Source organism: Dioscorea cayenensis, chromosome 15 (assembly GCF_009730915.1).
Source record: "Dioscorea cayenensis subsp. rotundata cultivar TDr96_F1 chromosome 15, TDr96_F1_v2_PseudoChromosome.rev07_lg8_w22 25.fasta, whole genome shotgun sequence".
NCBI classification, from domain to species: Eukaryota; Viridiplantae; Streptophyta; class Magnoliopsida; order Dioscoreales; family Dioscoreaceae; genus Dioscorea; species Dioscorea cayenensis.
This window is the reverse complement of record NC_052485.1, coordinates 12,848,924-12,873,952: the sequence shown is the minus strand read 5'-3', so window position 1 is coordinate 12,873,952 and position 25,029 is coordinate 12,848,924. Positions and strand designations below refer to the sequence as shown.

Genomic DNA, 25,029 nt, shown 5'->3' with positions numbered 1-25,029 from the left:
AACCCTCTCCAATAAAGCAATGTCTAACCCTCGTAGTGTGTCACTCATCTACAATGGTTACCAAGATGGACTCTCAACCCTAGTGTCACTCTAAGAGAGAAATCATTCAACAGGTATTCAAGATTGGAACTCAATTGAAACATCAATTAAGGAAAGCATAATAAAAGATCAATGAAACAATAACATCCTAGGGTTTACAAAATCCAAGTACCCACTAGTGGGTTTAGCTCTCCATGGAGCATAATACAATCAACAATGAAATTGAAAGTAAAAATAATTGTTCCATAAGAAAACCCCCTCGGTAATCGTGTCAATGGTCTTGTGGAGTAGCTAAGTCTTCTCTAAAGGTCTCCTTATCCAGCCTAGGGCACACCTCGCCCGATCGGTGCCGACGAAAGCTCCCCCAATATCCTTCTTCCAATTGGAGCGCGGTGTTGAATCTTTAGAACCACTCCAAAGATGTGTCAAACGCCTCTCTAAACCCTAGCCAATGGCCTCTCGAAAGATGGATGAAAGTTGGAGAAAAGGGGAAAAGAAGATCCACATGCCCCTGTGGATTTTTCCCACAGGCTTGTGGAATTTCTACACGGGCGTGGGGAATTTCCACACGCCTGTGTGGATTCTCTTGAAATCTTGTTTTCGGCCGGCTGTAAACAATAACCATTATAGTGTTTTGCTACATTAACCTACTACAAGACTCAGCCAAAACACTCCCAATTCCACACTTTTCATCGAGGCAACATAAACGGGCACACATTTATGCTGTAGATCGCACGTATTCTTGAATCAAAAGCTTTATTGGCGGAGGTCTTGTTATTAATGCACAAGTCGGAATACGCAAATGTGACTACCTTTGTGCCTCTCCAACTCATTGTAGTGACTTGAATTCATGGAGGTTGGCACACATTCATGTATCTTGGAGTCTCACTTGTGTCTTCACGTTTGTTCCTTCCAAGATTCCACCAAATAATGCGTTTATGATGTACTTTTGGCTTCTTTTCTCAATACTTAGCTTCACAAGCCTACATGCGCAAAAGAACATAAATACACATGTATTAGCGCTTAAACCTACTAAAAGTAATGCTCACCATAAGGAAAGAACACTTCGCATTCTTATCACACAAGCACTTATCAACATCCACACGGGCGTGTGAAAATTACCCACACCCGTGTACCCAACCTACAGGGGCACCTACACACCCCTGTGGCTTCTCATAGGAGGACTCATAGGGGCGGCCACAAACCCCTGTGTGCTCTCGGGATGGAAAATTTTTGCTCTGCAGAGATCCACACGCCCTTGTGGAAATTCCACACGGGCATGTGTCCTTCACAGGGTCGCTCACAGGGGCATCTACATACCCCTGTGTCTTCTCGGGATGGAGAAGATGAGCTTTGAAAGGAAACACATGGCCGTGTGTCTTCTTTGGATTGCTCATGAAAAATGCAGACTGTGTAGAACAAGTCTGCAATCACCAATACACTTTATAGAGACTGCAAATACAGTGAATAACTGACCAGAGACTCATGAAAATATGCTCAAATAACCTAAAACTTTGCCAATCACATTAAAGCATGATAAAACACCAACGATCCATGAGAAAATCACATCAATAGCATATTAAGTACAAAACACCAACACTAAAGCTTTTATTCATTCAAAAACTAAACTAAGACCTAGAAAAATAGTAAAGACTTGGATTGCCTCCCAAGAAGCGCTTGTTTAACGTCACTAAGCTTGATGTACCTGCACTTACCTCACGGGGGTTCACGAATAAAAGTTGCTCTCTTGCCTACAACTCAAAAGCATGATGAGCACAATTTTTGCAAGTTAGAGGGGGAATGATCGAGTTTATTACTACACAAGGGTTTGTCACCCTCACTAGCATTGGGGCGATTCTTGTGACGCCTTCTTGTCCTCTTGAGCATTTTTGTCATCCTCTTCATTACTCCCGGAGTAAGTTGCATTTTGTCCTCTAGACCAAGCGATGAAATTTCTTCATTCTCCTTTTCATAGTCTAGCCACCCCTCCAATGGGTCCGGACACAACATTTCCTGCACAAAGTCATCAATCAACTCATCAGTGGTGTCAAGAAAATATAAAGTACCATCAAAGTCATGAGAATATCACATGGCTTCGGTGAGGCGATATGTCAAATTATCATCTCCAACTCTTAGCGTCAATTCCCCACCGTCCTTGTCAATGAGAGCTTTGGAAGTGTGCAAGAATGGCCTCCTAAGTATCAACAGAACCTTGACATCCTCGTCCACATCTAAGACCACAAAGTCTGCAGGAAAGATATACTTGTCAACTTTCACAAGTACATCCTCAATGATACCCCTCTAACATCTAACTAATCGATCTAGGTTCTCCCAAACCTAGCTTTTGAAAGAATGTATAAGGGATGATATTGATGCTAGCCCCTGAATCTGTGAATGCCTTCTCTTCACCCAAGTTGCCAATGTTGCATGGAATGGTAAAGTTATTGGAGTCTTCCTTCTTGTTTGGCATATTCTTTTGTAATATCGCCGAACATGAAGCATCTAAGATCACAGATGGACTCTCATCCATGGTCCTCTTGTTGGTTAAGAGGTCTTTAAGGAACTTTGCATAGCAAGGTATTTGAGACAACGCCACCACAAATGGGATGTTGATGTGCAATTGCTTGAATAGACCTAAAAACTTCTTGTACTGCTCATCAATTTAGTCATTCTTCAGCCTTGAGGGTAAGGAATTCTTGGTTTGTATGGTGGGGGTGTCACCTCTTAATCCTTAGCCCTTTCCTCAACTTCCACTTCTTTGGGTGACTCAATCATCAACTTTTCATTAGGGAGCTTACTCTCAACTTTACGACCACTCCTCAAAGTGATCACCTTCAACTGTTCTCTTGGATTTGTCTCCATGTTGCTAGGTAAAATCCCTTGAGGTATTTCTGAAAGTAACTTCACAATTTAGCTTCAACCGACTGGAATCTCTTGTATGAGGTTTGAATAAACTTGGTTAAATCCTTCTCCAAATCAGTGATCCAGTTTTCCAACCCTAAAACTCTATTCTCCACATTTGAGGCTTGTTGTTGTTGGAAACCCGGTGGTGCAGAAGTCTTCTGTTGCCCCTAATTTCCCCAAGAAAGGTTTGCTTGGTTTCACCAACCTAGATTGTAGGTATTGCTGTACGAATTCCCTTGATCTCTCATTGCATTTTTTACAAAATCCACTTGTTTCACTAAAGTTGTTCTACCAATAGAAATTGGGCAATCAGATGAAGCATGCCCACTCACACACCCGATGCAACTCATTACTGCTGTCGCTCTAGGAGAAGTTAGAGTGTCTAACTTCTTACTCAGCGATTCCACCTGGGCTACTAGTGATGTCACTGCATCTATCTCATGATGTATGGTTACCTTCTTCTTGTCTCGGGTGTTCCATTGATAACTGTTCATTGTCATTTCTTCAATGAGCTGTCGGGCTTCCTCTAGAGTTTTATTACCTAAAGTACCTCCTCCTACAGCATCAAGTAATTACTTTGTGCTTAGGTTTAAACCATTGTAGAAAACATGGATAATTATCCACTTAGGGAACCCATGCTGAGGACATTTCCGCAAGAGATCATTAAACCTATCCCATGTCTCAAAAAGAGACTCCAATTCTACTTTCACAAAAGAGGATACTTCATTCCTGAGCTTTGCATATTTTCTGGGAGGGAAGTATCGGGCTAGGAAAGCTTCTACCATCTCCTCCCAAGTAGTGATCGATGCTTGAGGCAATGAATGTAACCACTGTTTTACTCTCCCCTTTAACAAAAATGGGAAGGCCCTCAATTTGATGGCATCATCCGTGACCCCATTGATCTTGAGCATGTTGTACATTTCCAAGAAATTCTCGATGTGGTTGATTGGATCATCATCGGCCAAACCATTAAATTGTGTTGACTGCTGTAACATCTGGATGAAGCCTGGCTTGAGCTCAAAATTCTGAGCTGTGATCGATGGCCTCATAATACTGGACTACGTGCCAAGAATTGCAGGTCTTGCATAAACAGAGAGTGTCTCTATTCTTGTACAGGTTCCTTTCCCCATCCATGAGTTCTTCTTCTAATTTCTGGATCACCTTCAATTAGTATCAAAGGGTTGCCTCGGGTCATTACAACACCCTTGGTGTGTGTACCATAAATGCACTGGTTTGTTGAAGTAATAATACTCTAGTGAGTGGGTAGTCGTATTAACAGGGAATAGTGATCAGAAACACAAGGATTTGCTATTTAACTAAAGTGAAAATGGATCAAAAATGGTGTGAACAATATCAATATGAAAATAAATAAAAAGAATAAGAAAGAGAGACGCTATAAAATATGAGAGGAAAGACAATCGATGGAAAGTGGGGCACCGGGACATTGCTCCCCCTAGAACTATTGCTTCAAGTGCAAAACCAACTATTATGTCTCCTAACTGATGCTTAATGAATCGTGGAAATCCTAAAATACATGGTCCCAAACCTAAGGTCAACCGTGACTAACCCTATACTATGCCCCAGCGGAGAAATTGCTCAGTCTCAACACCTCACACTGTGCAAAGTTGCTTAAAGCTTTAGGGAATCCAAGTGATAAACCCTATTCCCTAACATAGATCTAACCCGTTGGCCCAGGCGAAAGACCCCTAGTCACAATTAAGCCCCAGATACTAAGGATTACTTCAACGCTTTACTCTGTTTCTTGCGCACCTAAGCCCCATCGGAGTTCATCTCTTACTACTTCACTCTATTATGACCGCAAATAACTCTTGGAACTTGGAGGTAGGATAAATCACACTAGAGGGGAAAGGGGGCATTCCGCTACCTTTTGAATCCACCCTCTCCACCCTTTCCAATCTTGCTTTGTTTAACCCTCATGGTATGTCACTCAGTTACAAGGATTACCAATGTAGGCTCTCAACCCTAGTGTCACTTTAAGGGAAAACCCATTCAACAAGCATTCAAGATTAGAACTCAATTAAATACATCAATTAAAGAAGCATAATAGAAAGGTCAAAGGAACAATATCATCCTAGGGTTTACAAGTCCAAGTACACTAGAAATTTAGCTCTCCATGGAGCAAGATATAATCAATAATGAAATCGAAAGTAAAAGCATGCTATCCATAAGTAAAACCCCCTTGTAGTCCATATCGATGGTTTTGTGGAGCAGCCTCGTCTTCTCCAAGGGTTCCCTCGTCAAGCCTAGAGCACACCTCTCCGAATCGATGCCGACGAAAGCTTCCCCAATAACTATCTTCCTACGGAACGTGGCGTTGAAGGCCGTAGAACCACTCCAAAAACCTTGCCAAAGACTCTCCATACCCTAGCCGCGAGCGCCTCCAAAGATGGAGAAAAGATCAGAAAAAGATAGGGAAAAAGGATCCTTTAAACGGGCTGAAATCATGGCTTTATATAGATTGGAATCGGGCATCCACATGGGCGTGTGGAATTTCCACACGCCCGTGTAAATCTGCAAGAATTTGCTACAGTGATTTGCTACAATACCTGCTATAGTACTCCTCCAAAATACTCCCGAATCCACACTTTTCATCGAGGCAACATGAACGGGCACACTTCCATGTGGTAGATCGCGTTGCATCTTCAAATAAAAACACATTTGATGATAATCTTGCTAGCGTTGCACAAGTCAGAACACATGAGTGTGGCTGCCTTTGTGCCCCTCCAATTTGCATATTCCCTTGAATATAATGGAGGCCGGCACACACTCACATGTCTCTGAGCACGACTTGTGTCTTCACGTGTGTTCTCTTCAAGATTTTATCAACAAAGTGCATTCGCAATCTACTTCAATTTTTTTCTTTCAAACTTGTCTCCATAACCCTACATGCACAAAAGAATACAAATACACATGTATAAGAGATAAAATTTGAGAAAAGTAATACTCATAGTAAGAAAAGAATACTTCGTATTTCTAATACACAAGCGCTTATCAGGTCATAACTTGGAGCTGTAATTAAAGAAAGAAAAACAAATTAGAATGATGGAAGAATAAGAAAGTGTGAAATAAAACAAGTGATGAATAGCTAAAATAGCAAAGTACAAATGCTTCTAAAATGCCTATTCCCTGGCAACGGTGCCAAAAACATGACGCACCCCTTGTGTGTGTGTACTGCAAGTGCACGGGTCATCGAAGTAATAAAATACCCCGGTGAGTGGGCAGTCAAATCCACAGGGAATAGTTGTTCAGAAATAAGAAGTATTGCTATTTAGCTAGAGTGAAAACCAATTCGTGATTGTGATTCAAACGATTAATAAAAATAGAATAAAAGAGAAAAGAGAAAAAAAGAGGAATAAAAGAGAGGTTATCGATAGTAAAATGGGGTACTCAGACAATGCTTACCCTAGGACTATTGTTTTGAAGTGCAAAACTAATATTATGCCTCCTAATTGAAGTTTAACGGAGTCATGGATATCCAAAGACACACAGTCCCAAACCTAAGGTCAACCGTGACTAGCCATCTATACTATGCCCTGGCAGAAAGGGATACTCTCAACACCTCACACTGTGTGGGGCTACTTGAGGTTTGAGAGACTCCAAGTGATAAACCCTATTTCCTAATTTAGATCTAACCCTTTGGTCCAAGCGAAAGATCCCTAATCATAATTAAGCCCCATCACTAAGGATAACTCAACACTTCACTCTATCACTCATGCAACTAAGCCCCAATGGAGAAGGTATATTAGCACTTCACTCTATCATGATCACAAAGAACTCTTGGAACATGGAGGTTATATAAATCACGTCGGAAGGGAAAGGGGATGTTCCGCTACCTCTCGACTCACCCTCACAACCCTCTTCAATCTCGCTAAGTCTAACCCTAGTGAAGTTGCCACCCCTTTAAAGGATTACCTAGATGGATTCTAAACCCTAATGTCACTCTAAGGGAAAATCACAACACTAAGCATGCAAGATTAAAACTCAATTAAGACATCAATTATGGAAACATAATAGAAGTCAATAAAACAAAATCATCCTAGTGTTTACAAGTCCAAGCACCCACTATGGGTTTAGCTCTCCATGGAGCAATACAAAGTTAAAGATGAAATCAAAAATAAGTGCAAGCAATCCATAGAGATAACCCTTTTTTGTCTGTATCGATAGTCTTCAAGAGCCACCTCGTCTTATCCAAATACTCTTCCGTGAAGCCTAGGGCACACCCGGCTGAATTAAAGCTGTTGAAATCTCCCCCCCAATAACTCTCTTCCAAAAGAAATCAATGTCGAATGCTGTAAGAACTCTCTCAAATCCCAGCAAAAACCTCTCAAAACCCTTGTCGCACTCTCCCCAAAAGATTGGCAAAAGATAGGAAAAAGATCCCCTAACCATACTTGCGAAGAAGTATTTAAATGGCTGAAATCGGACATCCAGACGCCCCTGTGAAAATTTCACATGGGCGTGTGGATTTCCAGGCTTCTCATTTCCTGCGTGCTATGAACAGTAGCTGCTATAGTAATTTTTCTACAATGATTTGCTATAGTAATTTGCTACAGTACTTTCGGTGCAGTACTCCTGACTTCAATTTCTTCATCGAGACCGCATGATTGGGCACACATATGAGTATGATTGCCTTTGTGCTCCTCCAATTTGTGTATTCACTTGAACATTTTGGAGGTTGGCACACACCCACATGTCTATGAGCACAACTTGTGCCTTGATCCTTGTTCGGCCCAAGAGTTTCCTCAACATTTACGTCCATGATCTATTTTTGCTTCCTTTCTTCCAAATTTGTTTTCACAACCCTAAATGCACAAAAGAACACAAATACACATGAATGAACCATATAATCTAATAAAATTAATGCTCAATGTAAGAAAAGTATACTTAGTAATACTTATACACATGCAGTTATCAAGTACCCCATCACAGATCTTCGTGTGTCTGGATAAGCACCCAATCACTGTCACTGTAAGCTTTAAGTTGTATAAATGAATTGGAGGGATAGAATAAACCTTGACCAAGTGCTATTTTGATATACCTCAGTACTTTATGTGTTACATTTAAGTAAGTAGCTCGTGGATTGTCCATAAATTGCTCCACAATTGCATTAAGTAAGACAAGGCTGGCCTTGTTAAGGTCAAATACATTAGCTTTCCTATAAGACTTCTATAAATGGATGGATTAGTTATCAATTCTCCATCTTCCTTTGACAACCTGAGATTTTGATCCATAAGTAGCATTCCTTGTTAAGGTCAAATACGTTAGCTTTTTCTGATCTAGGGACTTCCAAACCCAAGAAAAATTTCAAATCACCAAGGTCTTTGATCTTGAACTTAGCATTTAAAACAGACTTTAAATGATTGATAGATGTTGTGCTATTGCTTGCAACTATAATGTCAACTATATAAACAAGCAGAGCAGTGAAGATACCATTTTCAAACTTGGTGAATAGACTATAATCAGCCTTAGATTAAACAAACCCATAGTGAGTAATAAACTTTGAAAGCTTTACATACCATTGTCTCTGCCGGCAAATCACAAAGGACCCAAGTTATATTTTGTTCCAAGGCCTTTATCTCATCTTGCATAGCCTTTTTCCATTCGGGGTTCTCATATGCCTCATGATAAGAACTTGGTTCAATTTGAGCAGTGATTGATGAAACAAAGCTCTTATATTTGGAAGTAAGGTTATCATAGGATAAAGTATGACAAAGAGGATGAGGACTACCTAGTTTTTTATAATCTTTCTTCTTGGCAAACTTCTATGAGTGAATGAGTGAAGCCTTGGCATGTTGGCAAATGAAATCATCAAGATAAAGAAGGTGGTTTCCTATTTCTGTTGGATCTTCTTTGTGAGTGAGTAGGGATTCTTATGCTATTTCTTTGATCTTGTGACCTTGTGACTTAATTTGCTGAATCACCTTCGTGTGGTTGATGATGGTTTTCAAGGGGAGAAACTATGTTATTAGGTTGAACGTTCTGGCGGTTGGTGTTTTGGAGTGTGGTTTTTGGTATCACAATGGTTTGATCTAAAGGAACTCCTTGAACAAAGAGCAATTTAATAAAATCTATGTAGTTGACATTTTTAGTGTTGGCTTTGCAGGGGAAGACTATTTCATGAAAGATTACATTTCTTGAGATAAATATTTTTTTGGTCTCTAGTTCAAGCAACTTATATCCTTTTATACCAAATGAATATCCCAAAAATAAACATCTTCTAGCTCGGGCATCAAACTTGTGTCTGTTGTGGGTGAGGATGGAGTTGAATTCAAGACATCCAAAAACTCTAAACCGATTGTAGAGAGGCTTAGACTTAAAAAGTAATTCAAAAGGAGTTTTGGTTTTTAGACTAGATGTTCTATTTATTAGGTACATGGTAGTTAGGATGCAGTCACTCCAATATTTTAATTCTAATCCACTTTGAAACCTTAATGCTCAAGCAACATTAAGAATATGTTGGTATTTTCTCTTCCTAATTGCATTCTGTTATGGGGTTTCAACACAAGTTCTATGATGGATGATTCCATTCCTGATATAGAATTCCTTAAGTTCAAATTCTTCACCATTATCAATTCGGATTATCTTGATTTTGGTACCAAATTGTGTTTCAACCATGGTGTGATACTTTGGAGTATTATCTTCACATTTGACTTATGTTTAAGTAAATATACCCAGGTACATCTACTGAAATCATCAACTAAGGTAAGAAAAAAAATCTAAAACCATCATATGAAACTACATGGACCCAGACATCACAATGTACATGATCAAAACAAGTTAAGGCCTTGTGTTTACTGATAGGAAACGAAAGTCTATGCAGTTTTGCTAATGAAAAATGAAACGAGGTTTGTTTTGAAAGAGTTTTGATTCATCAACACCATTCAAGAAATTTAAGCTATATAGAGAAGGGTGGCCTAGGTAATGATGCTAAAGATCAAAAGGTTCATTGTGTGTGATTGTGGCTACAGCAGAGGTGTTTGGATGAATGGAGATAAAACTTCAGATAATGCTGTTGGGGAGACTTTCTTCTTCAAAAGATGATATAATCCATGCATCACTTCACTGGCTGCAATCATCCACCAAGTCAAAAGGTCATGAATAAAACAAGAATTAGGTAAGAAGACAAGGCAGTGATTTAGTGTTTGTGCAAGTCTTTGGGATGATATAAGATTGAAAGAAAAGGATGGTACACACAAAGCTTCATATATAATCAATCTTTCTATCAATTGTATAGTTCCAGTGTGTGTCACCTTGATCCTTTTATCATTTGGCAAACTAAGAAAATGATGAACTTGGGCACTAATAGAGTTATATAAAGAAGCATCACATATTATGTAATCTAAAGCTCCAGTGTCAATGATCCATGGAGTCTCCTCCATGTTTTCCTTTTTGTTTGAGTAAATAGAGAGGCATGTAGACATACCATAAAATCTTGGAATTTGCATATTTGTTGTAGTCACGATAGATGATTCCATAGAGTGGGTTGAAGGTTGATTTTGTGGCAGTAAATTAATCAGATGAGAATATTATTCTTGTGTTATCATATTTTGAGTTGTATTGATGCTCTGTTCCCTTTTAGGTGTGGCTGAAGATGATACTTGGTGGGCATATGGTCTTGAAAACTTGGCTTTATTATGGATTCTATGTCCCTTTGGATATCCATGCAATTTGTAACAAACTTCGCTAGTGTGTCCAGAAACACGACAATGTGAGCAGATGGGTTCATTTGTATTTGCCTTAAAGCAACACTCAAGTGAATAGCCAGGCTTCTTTTAGTGAGAACAATAATACTTGGTTTTGTTTGGAATTGAAGCTTGCATATGAATGTGCTTGTATGGTTCCTTCACCAATAGTACCATAGCTTCACTATTTTGAGTGTTTGTAGATATATCTCTATGCTGTTATTCTTGTTTTACAATAGAAGACACCTCATTAAGAGTGTGGAAAGGCTTGATCAACAGAATTTGTGCTTTGAGTTATATGTAAGATTCATTGAGTCCCATAAGAAACTTCAGCACCTAATCACTTTGCTGGTATTCCACCACTACTTTCAAACCTTCGCAAGTATAATATGGGATTGCTTCGTAATTCAGTAGCTCATCAAAAAGAACTTTTAACTTTGAGAAGTAAACACTTAAAGTGGCATTGTTCTGCATTATGCTGGCTATTCCTTGTTTGACTTTATAGATTCTTGGTGCATTTTGTTGAGCGTAGTGATGTTCAAGCTCAACCCATAGCTGGTGGGTAGTCTCAGCATAAAATGTGCCACATTTTATGTTAATCAAAAGAGCATTTTGCGACTATGTGATGACAATATCATTACAACATAGCCCTAGTTTGTTTTTGTGATGCCTTATGCTTTCTTCGTTGATCTTGCCCATGCATGGTAGTTGGTTGAATCTAACAACTAAATGACATGGAGTGCTCCAGAGTTTTCATTTGCTCAAAAATAGTAAGGGCTATTTGGATGAGTTAGATCAAGAGAATTTGCATTTGAATTAACAGTGTTGTTTGAGTTGGAAGTTTGGTTTGAATCAAGTTGATCCATCATAGCTCTGATACCATGTCACAAAATGTAAAGCTAAATATAAAAGCAGAATGATCAAATGAGAAAAATATCAGGGAATGTAAAATGGTTACATTTGGACAGAGGAGGAAGCAAGCTTTTTGTTGGAGAAGATATTTTAATCTTATAGCCACTTCTTTCTTTTATATACAGATAACTTTCTTGGTTTTGCAACTTTTACAAAGCCCTTGAGTGGCATGTTGACTGAAAACCTGCTGAACAAGGGCCAGTACATTGTGCCTGCGTAGTAGCATGATAAAAATAGAAAGCCCACAAAATTTATGCTTAGCTGGCTATCACACACATCCTCATCTTTTAATACCTACATCTTGATCCATGAAATCCAAGAAGGAATGCTTGTGTGCAACTATGGCTTCCTCGTTGGCCTCCCATTTTCTTCTTCTTCTTCTTCTTCTTCTTCTTCTTCTTCTTTTTCTTCTTCTTCTTCATTGGATTGAATTGAGAAAATTTGTCAAGTCTTCATCCTTATTTGGTGTTTTCATATTCTCCTTCTCCAGAACCATCCGCACAGTTAAGCCTCACAACCTCCAGCATCGCAAGGTCGGGAGGAGAGCTTCAAAGGCAATGATAGGGAAGACAGGCTTCTGCAAAGTGGAGCGCATGGCTTCGGCAGCAACGATGGCAGTGGTGATGATGGTGAAAGTCTTGGAAGCAAGGACAAGGAGAAAAGCAGCGATGAAAACGGCACTGACAGTGGCAGCGGTAATAGCAATGGCAACAACCTTTTATATATATATATATATACACGTTTGGTAGGGAGAGAAAACCTTCATTTCTTCTTTCTTCTCCAAAAATTTTTCTTCTCTGGCTAATCCTCCCTCCTTCTGGCTAGTTTTCTTTTCTTTTTAAAACCTTTCTCCCATCGTCATGGTTAATCGTCGGTAGTTACTGATCATGGGTGATTGTATTAATCGTAGGGTGACCATAATGAACACGCTTAATTTTTATTTTTTATTTTTTATTATTTTATTATTATTATTATTATTTAACTATAATATATATATATTATCTTTATCGATTCTTTTTATTTTATTATTATTTTACTTTACTAACTATTTTTTATTTTTAATTATTTTTTTGGATAAACTACCTAGATAGTCTCTAAACTATGGGGTTGTTCCTATTTTGGTTACTAAAGTTAAAAAAAAAATTCAATTGCATCCCTAAACTATCTATTTCCTTTCAATCAAGTCCTAACAAACGGCATTAACGGCAAGCTGACGTGGCTCGCCACGTCACCGGAAACGTTCCACGTCAGCTTGCCCATAGTTTATTCATTGGCAATTTTATAAACTTGAGTGACCAAAATAGGAACAACCCCATAGTTTAGGGATGAAATTGAGATTTTCTAAACTTTAGTGGCCAACACAAGTCATAGGCTAATAGCATAGGTTTTTGTTTGAAAATGTATATCTATATTAGCTAAACATAACTTCAACCATTCATACAAAAAGTGATAGTATCATGTGATCTGTTTCCAACTATTTAATACAGAACCTTTGTAACTGTAGTTTGATTCAAAAACAAACAAAAAACAACAAAAACACTTAGGCATTGTAATCCAAAAAATAAGCTTAACCAAAGCTTCCACATCATGCACAACCTCCCTAGTAGCAGTCCTTTTGCTCATGTGCACCCTTGGATAAGTCTTTCTTGGTCTGTTGTTGAGCATTTTCAATAGATTGACACATCTTTCTTTTTCCCAGCCTCAACTTTGTTGTTTGAGATAACCCTCCCATACATCTTGAAGGCACTTGTCTTCCTTGCAGATTTTGTTGTTGCCTAGTTGGATGTGTAAAACCAACTTCTATAACCTGGCTTTATTGTGTATTCATAGTTTGAGAAGTGCCCTATATAACCCCAAATATCACAAATCATCAAAGTAGAAAAGACATTGAAAGGAAAACTTGTTAATGATTAATAACAAACCAGACTTACATCAGACATCCATCTTACAATTACTATATGAGCTTGAGTGGACATATTTTGCCTAGCTGGATTTAGCATCTGACTTGTTGAAATCAGAATTAGTATCTTACACAATTTTAAAAAAAAACTCTATGAAAGCAATACAGATTTTTTACCTCATGATTAATATTCTGACTTTGTGGTTGAAATGAGTTATTTTTTAGCTGAGATGAGCTATTTTGTACATGTGGACAAAGACCTTGATTGAGAAAAAAAAAAATTAGTGTATGACAAATGTGAACCATGAAACAAGACTAATTTTACTTCTTGCACATCAACCTGATGTAACATTTCAGATCTCTCTTGGACTGAAGCTTGAGAATAACCCTATAAATTAATTACACAGCTTGAGAATATCCTATTATTATCCCATGAGACTTTATTTTCATAGAGTGGCAGGCATACCTCTTGACTTGCACTTAGTTAAACCCTTCGAAATTCACCTTCAGTTATTGTTTGTGAAGAACCCTGTAGAGAAGCCCAAAAATCACAAATCACTAATTTAAGAATCAATAAAACAAAAAACATAAAGGGCCCAAAACAACAAATGCGCATCAGGCATCCACCTAATAGTAGTTATAGTCTGCCTTGCATTGCTTCTACTAGCTCTCCTATTCTACAAAGAATTCATAGCAACATATCAATGCTCTAGCAATTAGTATAACATAATCCACATTGCAGTTGCTCTAAACATGAAGTATAAAATACTTACAGCCAATTTTTTAAGTCTGCTATTAGCAACAACTTCACCCTTGCATGTCCTGACATTGTGCCCTGCTTTCCCACGTTTTCTACATGTTAGTTGCACTCTCGTTGAGATATCTTGGATTGGCTTCCACTTGTTTCATCTACTTCCTTCCTTTTGTTCTTTTGTTGCCTGCCTGGAGGACTTCTCAACATGGGAGATAGAATAGGCTCCATATTCTCCACATGACTCCACTGTTTGGCCCCTTTGATTGGTTGGATATAATGAGAATAAATTTGCAAAAGTGTTTCCTTGTAGTAACATGAGTTGAAAAATTTCTCAGGTCTCTCTTCTATATTGACCATTGCTGCCACAGCATGAATACAAGGAATGCCAGTGAGATCCCATTTTCTACAAGAGTAACTATGGGCCTCCAAATCATGTTGGTCTATTGGTCCACAACTGACTTGGTACTTTGCACTGCTAGCATGCTTTGCCCAATGTTTATTAGACTCTTCAATGATCTTGTCAAGCTTCCTTTGAATTTTAGGGCATAGAATTCCTGTGTACTTCTCCATTAGTTTGGTTCTTATAGTCTCCATCATAGTTAACACAACCATCTCCCTTGCCTCCAAAATATATTGTTGAAGCACTCACATAGATTGTTCAACAACATATCACACTTACACATTGTAGAGAAATGTGCATTGGAACAATGCTTTTGGTCTTTCCCTTCTGACCATTTGTAGGCAACCTCAGATAAACTCCTTACCTCCTTCATTTCATCTTCATACTCTTGCAGGTATGTAGCTCTAGTAGATTTCCACAGACAATCCTTCAATGCTTTCCTTTTTTTGGTTGGTTGGGACTTGAAGTTGCTATATAAATGCTTCACACAATTCATGTGTTCAGCATCAGTCACCAACTCCATTAAACCATCCACAAGTCCCTCCAGAGTTTCAGTTTGAATAAGTAGTAGAATCACCAATATCCAAGTTAAGGTTACATAATAATTAAAACATAAGCAAAAGAAAATACCTTCTGTTTGCGGGACATGAAAGACCAATGGTAAGAATTCACTATCTCAAAATCCTGTATCAACAACTTAATGAACCAACACCATGATTGAAAATTTTCACTTTCAACAGTAGTAAAGGCTAGGGGGGATACATGCAATCATTAGCATCAATGCCAACTGCCACCATAAGATGTCCTCCATAATAACCTTTCAAAAAACATGCATCAAGACTAATGATTTGTCTACAGCCAGATTTAAACCCATCTTTCCATGCTTGCAACCAAACATACATCCTTAAGAATAACCTACAATCCAAGTGGCAAATTGTTGTAGTTCCTATATTGGTTTTCCTAAGCTCTTGCAAGTAGTCATAAATCTTTGCATATTGCTCTATTGCATTCTCACAGACCTTTTCTAGTGCCATTATTTTAGCCAGGTAACATTTACTCAATGGGACCAGCAAATTAAAATCTCTTCTCACATCTTGTTGTAGTGAGCTGATGGAATAATTTTGATAACTAGTAAATTTGTGTAGCCAGTGAGAGGCCATCCATTTTGAGGTGACATTCCTATTCTTCGTAACCTTGGAGCATGTGTGCTCACTAACATAGGTTTTTATTTTCCAAGTGCTATCCAAATTATCTCTTGGATTCATTTTTTGATCCCCAAACTGGCCATGGACAATCCTGCTTACATATAGCTTTGATTCTGTCTTTATCATTCTTAACAAACTTGACATTAGATCCATTCCTTCTACCATACTGCCTCATTGCTTCTTTTAGTGTCTCTCTACTAGAAAAAATCATCCTTTTTTTTTAATTTTTCTAGTTCCATATCAGTGTCATTGTTAAACTCCGGCCATCTTTTTTTTTAACAGAAACCTACATCATCAGGATCATCCACACTATGCAAGGAATGTGAACTATCATCCTCTGAATTTTCAATTTCATGCAGTCCTTCTGTCATAGCACCAAGTAAGGAATCTGATTTGTCATTTTCTTGCACATCACCCATATCCTTCTCTATCCCAAGATCAACATTAATATCAAACACTTGGTCATCATCATGCTCCATGTCAAAATCACTTTCATGAAATTCAGAGTCAAAACTATCAATGTGAGACCCAATCTCTTGATCAGAACCTACATTACACTCATCTTCTTCACAATCAGACAGCTAGCATCAACCTGTAATTTTTTTTAATCACATGCCACTATCATGCACTGAAAGAAATTACAACTAATGATACAAATATTCCTTCCTTGGTACTTTACTTTCTAACTAGTCTCCAAGTCATTCTAGAGGAACCAAAACTAGGAGGAACTTAACAACTTAATTTAGAAAATGCTCTCATAACAATTTTGCAATTGTCAAACCAAGTTAAATAACATAGAAGAATAACAATTTGGCAATTTAAGAATATAAGTACATGTGAAAAGTACTTGTGTTCATGGATTATTATTTTTGTTTTGTTTAAAACACAATAGTATAAGAACAAAGTAAGGTTATGCTACAGTCATATAACTTTGATTTATCAAAAATTTAGTAACTTTAATTAGTTAAAAGTACGTAATCAAGTATGTAATTAAGGCACCCTCATTATTTTTTTTATTTGATAATACATAAAGTTAGGTGGCACTTTGAGACATAGATTATTAACATTCCCAATCACTTTTTAAGTATGAATTAGTAGCAAGATCAGGTAGTATTTGAACAAGCCACACTAGAGTCATGGATCTAATAAGGATTAAAATCAAAATTATTCGAGTAAGATTTTGATAGACTAATGGATGAACTAAAAACTGCCAGTATTTAAATGTTCCTTAAAATAAGATTAAAATGAGTTTCACTAGTTGACCGATGAGCTATCTTGATTCAATGCCATTCACCAAACAATTACCATATCCCCAGTAATATTGAGAATACATAGGAAATATAGACAACTAGATTAGAAATTTCTTTCCACAATAAAAATTGTCTCTAAATTTGACTGCAGGACTCTTATAAAAATAACTAGATTTCTATTACATCACCCAGAGACCTAAAAAAAAGGCATGTAATGGTCACCTCCAAACTTGATTTCTTGAGACAAAAATCAATACTTAAATCACCTTATTCTTTAGGTTTTCAAAACAACTTGACAGAAATCAACACCAAAATCAGACAACAATGTTATTTTAGGGCAGGGAAAGAGAAGATGATGGGCTAGCTTCGGGAAAAGGCACCTAACTCAATATTATTCTCCTCCATCACACCATTCTGACAATTGCTCTGTCTCTTCCCAAGCTCCATGCTCATCAAGTCCTTCCTTCGTGGATGAATGAAAGGGAAAGTGAGATGAAAGGAAAAGTAAAAAGGTTCATCGTAGAGGTTAAAAAGATGAAACTGTGTGGCATTTCAGGCAAGCTGACCTGGTAAGTTGCTAGTGGCATGGTGAGCCATGACAGCTTGTCGTTAACGCCATTTGTCAAGAGGACTTGATTGAAAAAAAAATAGATAGTTTAGGGATGCAATTGAAATTTTTTAAACTTTAGTGACCAAAATAGGAACAACCCAATAGTTTAGGGACTATCTAGGTAGTTTACTTTTTTTTTATCTAATTTGGTTATAAATATATATATATATATATATATATATATATATATATATATATATATATGTATATTTATTTGCCTCGTGATTTCTATTCACAAGTAATCTTGAGATCTAGGACATCAGATAACCTTGAGATTTGTGCTCTTGGATAATCATGAGATTTATATATTTTAGACCACCTTGAGATCTGTGCTTTTGGTTGATCTTGAGATTTGAATATTTTAGATCACCTCGAGATCTGTGCTACTGGCTGATCTTAATATTTAAATATTTTTATCACCTCGAGATCTGTGCTTTCGGCTGATCTTGGGATTTGAATAGTTTAGATCGCCTTGAGATCTGTACTCTTAACTTATCTGGTGCTTTGTGTATTTTAAATCATTTTGAGATCTGTACTCTTGGCTGATCTTGAGATTTGTGTCTTTTAGATTACCTCCAAATCTGTGCTCTTCACTAATCTTGAGATTTAAATATTTTAAATCACCTTGAGATTTGTGCTCTTGGCTTATCCTGAGATTTGTGTATTTTAGATTGCCTCGAGATCTGTGCTCTTGGCTAATCTTGAGATTTAAATATTTTAGCTCGCTACGTGATCTGTGCTTTTAGCCAATCTTAGGATTTGTATATTTTAGATTAACTTGAGATTTGTGCTCTTGGCTAATCTTGAGATTTGAATATTTTAGATCACCTTGAAATTTGTGCACTTAGCTGATCTTATGATTTGTAAATTTTAGATTGCCTTGAGATTTGTGCTCTTGGCTAATCTTGAGATTTGTGTATTTTAGATCGCCTCGAGATCTGTGCTCTTGGCTGATCCTAAGATTTGAATATTTTAGATCTCTTTGAGATTTGTGCTCTTAAGCAATCTTGGAATACATCAAATTTGTTTATCTTAACCATATATATTATCTTAATTCAATTATGATTCGGTTGCATGTGGTTAAGATAAACTTATTTTAAAATTTTGATTTTTATTTGAATTAGGGCATGTATTTGATATATGTGTATCTTTTATTCATAATAATCAATTAATTAATTTTTTTATATAAACAACTAGTACTACCTAATTTCCTATTGTGTAGCCAAAGGTTAAATGAGTTTTTATCAAAGGTGAATTAATTAAGAAATCAAAGAGAAGAAAATATGAGTGTGAAAGTTATGAGGGTAATCAAGATATCGTTAGCATCCCAGAATTGATTCCCCCTTGGACTTCTTAAGCATTGAAATCTTAACTCTGGACTTAAATCGAGGTTAAATTAAGCCATGAAGATTCTAAAATCATGCCATTACTTCTCTTGAAACTACTAGCATCTATATCAATACAAGATTGGGTTAGATCTCTCTCTAGCCCTAATCGAGCATGAAAGCATGATGTTCTATGAATTTCTTGCTAAGAGTGAGCACAAGGCTTCTTATTCAAAGATGAGCACTCGGCTTTTAACCTAAAATTAACCCTATAATGAAAGAGGAAGATGATCTATCTATAACCACACTTTCAGTCCTCTTTTGTCTATGGAGATTTATTCACAAGGATTTCTCAATAACAATTAAAAATAAATTATAGATCCTACCTCCCTCTATTAGGAATCCATGCATTCATTGCACAACATATAGATGGCACACAAATTCACCTCTATTTAGTTTGGAAAGGTTAATATTCGTGATACAAAATTAATCCTAGGGCTCTTCAAATTGGAGACCCTAGGAAAGTTTAGCTACTCATGAAATATAAGTTCAAAACACAAATAAAGAATGCTAGAACGTTGCTATGGAACATCATAAAATGCTCCCTCCAACTTCACAATGAGACTCGTGAAAATTGTCCAAGCTTAATGGTAAACCAAGGATTTACCGCCTTGAATCTCTTCTCCAACAATTCCTCCAATATTTACAAGCTTTTCTTTGATACTCTCCCATAACCTTGTGAAAATAACTTCTCCAGCCATCAATCCTGGTGGTGGTTACTAAAACCCTCGAAAAGATCCTCCAAAAGTCAAGCTTGAACCTTAAACACTAGCCCTAATTGATCCCAAGCACGGGTGTAGACATAGGGGCTGCATAAGTCATGTTCTCGAGAGACAAAATAATTCAATATAGGGTAAAAGGCTAGATATGGGATCTGCGTGTAGATGTGCATGGCTTCTGAACAGAGTGTGTCTACAGGTCAACATAGGTTCAGCACGAGATTTGCCTGGCACAACATGAGGTGTGCCTAGCTTAGAATTAGGTAATTTCTTCTTCTTTTCATTCCACCAACTCCACCTTTGCTACCCTTTGATTTGGAGTCTTGTTGCTTTCTAAAGATCATCATTTTTATCTTGAGTTTAGCCTCCAAATTGCATTGAACTCGTTTTTTCCATACATGTTGCTCTTATATGGGCCTACACACAAAAAGAACCAAACTAAGCACTAAAACAACAAAATAAAGAATTGAGAACAAGCTAAGTGCTCCAAAATAATATACAAAAACATGCATATTAGAGCACTTATCATAAAGTGTTTAATGCAATCCTACAAAGAATAAGGCTAGGACGAGGTTCCAACCTAGCTTCATATGGAATTAGGTGTCTATGGCCTTGCAAAAGATATGGGCATAAATTAGGTGTCTCCATGGTCCAATACGCTGTTGAAATTAATGCAATGTATAAGTTTACTTACAATTGTAATCCTAGGGGAGTTCACATCCTGTTACCTCCTTTTTATGATTGATTGCTACCCTGCTAGCATCCGTTGATTTCTTTAGTTCTTAATTTAGTTTTTCTTTAGTTTTTACCTTCATATTGATCGGTAAGATCATAGAAAAATAGTTAGCCCTAGTATTTTTCAGTTCTAATAGAATCAATAACCTTATTCATTTACTATATTATTGTATGACTAGTGCACTTGCTAGCCCTCGACTAGTTAGTTAGCAAAAGAAGCATCAATTATTGATGAATTACTTATATAACAATAACCACAATGAAAGTCTAATTGACTCTATAATCTCAAGGGTCTCAAGATAGAAGCTGTGTATGTAAATGCGGAAACTCTTGCTCTTGCTGCTTCACATTCATTAGCTTAATGAAAGCTTTATTTTGCTTCTTGTTGTTGACAAAAAAAAATACTTACTAAAGATCTTAGTTTTTTTTTAAAAGAAGTTACAGACTATAATTGTAGGCTATGAACCACAACTAGGCCGCACTTCTTATCGTATCCAAAAATGGCTCGTATATGATGCCATCAAGGTGCCTCAAAATGTTAGTTCCATTAGGAATTGTTAGTTAGTAAATTTTCAATTATCAATTCACACACACCGTAACCAATGAGAGAGAAGAAGATAAGAGGTTTGGTAATGCACTTTAGCAACATATGTCTACTTCTATGGAACAAGCTTGGAGAATCAAATCTATTAGAAAAGTTAACACAAGTACAAATGATCTCGTACAATTATCCTCACCACGAGGTAAGTGGCGATCTAAGATCTTCACTCAGAAAACCCACTTCCTACCATTAATTAAGACCTCCCATTGACGTGACATGGCTTCGCTAAGATCTCCGCCAAGATCATCATGGACAATAAGTTCCATTTTAGGAGACTAACCGATGCTTCCATGCTTACTCCTTAGGCCTCTCTATCATCCATCCCAAATTCTTAAGAAGGGACTTATATAGTTCTCCACAAGAATCTCCTCTTGAAACCTTTCACTTCTGTCTTGATTTTCTACATTATCCAAATTTAGCATCTTCCCAATATAGCATTACAAGTCTATTGTAACTAAGTTGCTACTTAGCCCATCTACTAAACACTACAAAAATTTTAGAGATTTACAACCGCAAAATTAGTTGCAAATCCATTGCAAAATCACTTTTGTGATGGCCTACGACCTCCAATTTTTCCTTCGTTGCAATTTTTTTTTGTGACGGATCAAGTTTGCAACAGATTAGGAACAATTCTATTGCAAATCCGTTGTTAACTTGTAATGTCTTTGTAACAAATGTTGCAACGGATCTATTACAAAATCTGTTGCAACAACCTTTGTAAATTTGCAATGTTTTTGTAACGGAATTTGTAGATCTATGACATATCAGTCTCACATCCGTTGCAAATTTACAACATCTTTGCAATAGTTTTTTTTAATCTGTGACAACTCCGTTGCAAATTCAATGACAGATTCATTGCAACTTTACAATGAATTTGCAACATTGTATGTGACAAATCCATTGCTTTGTTATTCCAAAGTCTCATAACCATTCTGTTCCATATTTGTTGCAAAGACATTGTAAATTTGCAACGAATCAATTGCAAAGTCCGTTGTAAATCTCTTACAATGTTTTTAATATTAAAATTAATTTTCAAATATTTCAATATTTATCCTGCTACATTAAATGTTGATATTCTAATTTTGTACAAAGTAAAATCTAGATATAAAAATAAAAATTTACTATATTTAACAAAATATAACTCACATGGCAATAACAATAGCAGTATGTACAAATACAAATGACAAAGTAGATTTATAAGTCTAGGTCATCATCATCCTCCTCCAAATCCTGCTTCTCCTTCTCCTCCTCTTGATGTTGAGAACTCTGACCTTGTCCATCAGGTGGCAATCCATATTGCATCATCATTCTCGTATGCCTCCACTCACGGCCCATCTATTTGAGCATATTCTGGTTCTGTTGGATCAAATTCTGATTTTGCTACTCTAACTTGACCATCTTCTTTTTCATACCCTCCATCTTAGACATGATCTCTGGGGGAATAGTAGCTACTGAAGGTGGTGAGGGAGTTGATGTAGCATCACCACAAAATGACTCTAGATATAAGCGAATGCTTGAGATCCAAGACCATCAAGTCTCATTTTTTGTTCTCCACCAATAGCCTTGAAGTATATAGCATCCATATTAGGTGGGAAAGGCTATGAACCATCTAATAATGTTTGTGAAGTAGTCTCAACCATCTTCTGTATGGCGTCCTACAATTACTTATAATGCTAATTAGAATATGTACAATATAACATGTGAGTAAATCAAATAATATCAAATAAAGATAGAAAATTACATAAACAGCCCGTGTTTGTGAATCAACACCTTTTTCTTCTTTACTAATATGAGTCTTGCAAAAGATATCAAATGCAATAGGTACCTTCTGAAGTGACTTACTCTAAGTGCATGTTCACTTGTGGGGAAATGGGAGGAAGTGGGGGGATGTGAAGTGGGTGGAAGTAATATCACTTCCACCCACTTCATGTATTCATTTTGGAGGAAGTGGCACTTTTCTGAAGTGCCCACTTTCCCGCTTCATATGTTCATTTGATAGGAAGTGAGGCCACTTTAGGATTGACTTCCACATCATGTTTCTTTCCACGAAACTGAGAGAAGTAAATAATAATAGTAATTTAAAAAACTATAATTTTCTCAAATAGTTATAATAGTAATAATAACAATTATCATTATTAAATATTGTTGTTGTTGTTGTTGTTGTTATAACTATTTTCAGTGAAATATATAGTTTAAAATATTGTTTTTTTTCAAATATAAATTTTATTTTACTTATATATAGTAACTAATGCTTTTAAAATGAGCTTTAAATTGACTTAAAAATTATTAGATTTTTTTATTTAAATTGTGGAATTTTTTATATCATGGTTTTAATAATATTCCTACATAGCCAATATATAGAATTCACAAGTGCAAGATGTGGTTTCAATTCAATAGATTCTCACCAATCTAAAGCTAGTCACATTTTTAATATTGACTTACAAATTGAAATTATGGCTAGAGATATTCATCCATCCAACATAATCACTAGTAAAAATTTACATGTGCTAATACAAAAGACATTCATACATAGTTCAAGGCTCATAGGATAACACTGACACAAAGTTCAATCTTACAAACACCAATACAATGTTTCAAGGTTCATAAGATAATAAAATTTCACCCACTACAAAAAACACACAACATATGGTTTTGCATTACAAAATCATAAGCTAAAGAAACACTACAAGAAAATAGGGGCATTAGAGACGGAATTTTTCCAACGGAATTTTTCCGTTGGTGAAAGTCAATATCACCAACCGATTTTGTGACGGAATTCCAACGGAAAAGATTTTGTAGCTTAGAACGTATTAGTAACGAAAATTCATATTATCACCAACGGAATATTCCGTTGGTGATAGTTTCCATCAGAAATTCTATTGGAAAAAACTTAGAGACGAAATTTTAGAGCATCACCAACGGAATTCAATACTATCACCAACGAAATGTTGTACTATCACTAACGGAATTTTGTACTATCAACAACGGAATTCTATACTATTACTAATGAAATTTTATTATCACTAACGGAATTTTGTATTATCACCAACGGAATTTCGTACTATCACCAACGAAATTTTGTACTATTACCAATGGAATTTGATACTATCACCAACGAAATTTTGTATTATCACCAACGGAATTTTATTATCACCAACGGAATTTTGTATTATGACCAACGAAATTTTTATTATCACCAACGGAATTCTGTAGTATCAACGGAATTCGATACTATCACCAACGGAATTTTATATTTTCACCAACAGAATTCGATACCATCACCAACGGAATTGTTTTTATCTTTTTATTATCACCAACGGAATCGATAGTATCACCAACGGATTTTGTATTATTATCAACGGAATTAGTATTTAGTATTTAGTGTTATTATTTTGAAATTTTCTTATAAAAAAAAGGTTTCTTTTGTTCAATCAAAATGTGTGAATATATTTACATAGATTTTATATTTTGAAATTTTCTTATAAGAAAAGGTCTCTTTTAAATTTTTTTAACATTAATATATTATCATTCCCTTTTTCTAATATCTCCAATACTATTAATAATTATAATGTTTTTTTTATAAGTGAATAAACCACAAGTATACATTACTCGAGAAAAATTAAAAAAAAAAATATTAATTACAAGAAAAGGAGTACTGTTTAATAGAGGTAATGGATCTCTGTTTATTATCCTTTTCTTCTGTTGTTTGTATGATCATCTGGAAAATTGGAGCTCATTTTGAATCAGAGGCATTGATTTTGAAGGTATTGTTCATCTTATCTCTTCGGAAATAAATAATAATAAAATCTTTGGTGTAAGTATTAAATAGAGAAGCTATGTTTTTTGTATTGATGCTTACTTTCAATGACACTGAACTTAGCTTTCTGTTTTATTTCCATTGGTTACATGATC

General features: G+C 36.3%; 1 non-coding gene across 1 annotated transcript; it reads left to right on the top strand.

Moving 5' to 3' along the window:
- The first annotated feature begins 3,573 nt into the window (after positions 1-3,573).
- On the top strand, positions 3,574-3,680 carry LOC120278274. Its single transcript, XR_005541613.1, has one exon. It is a non-coding gene; the product is annotated as a small nucleolar RNA R71 (small nucleolar RNA).
- Positions 3,681-25,029: the final 21,349 nt, after the last annotated feature.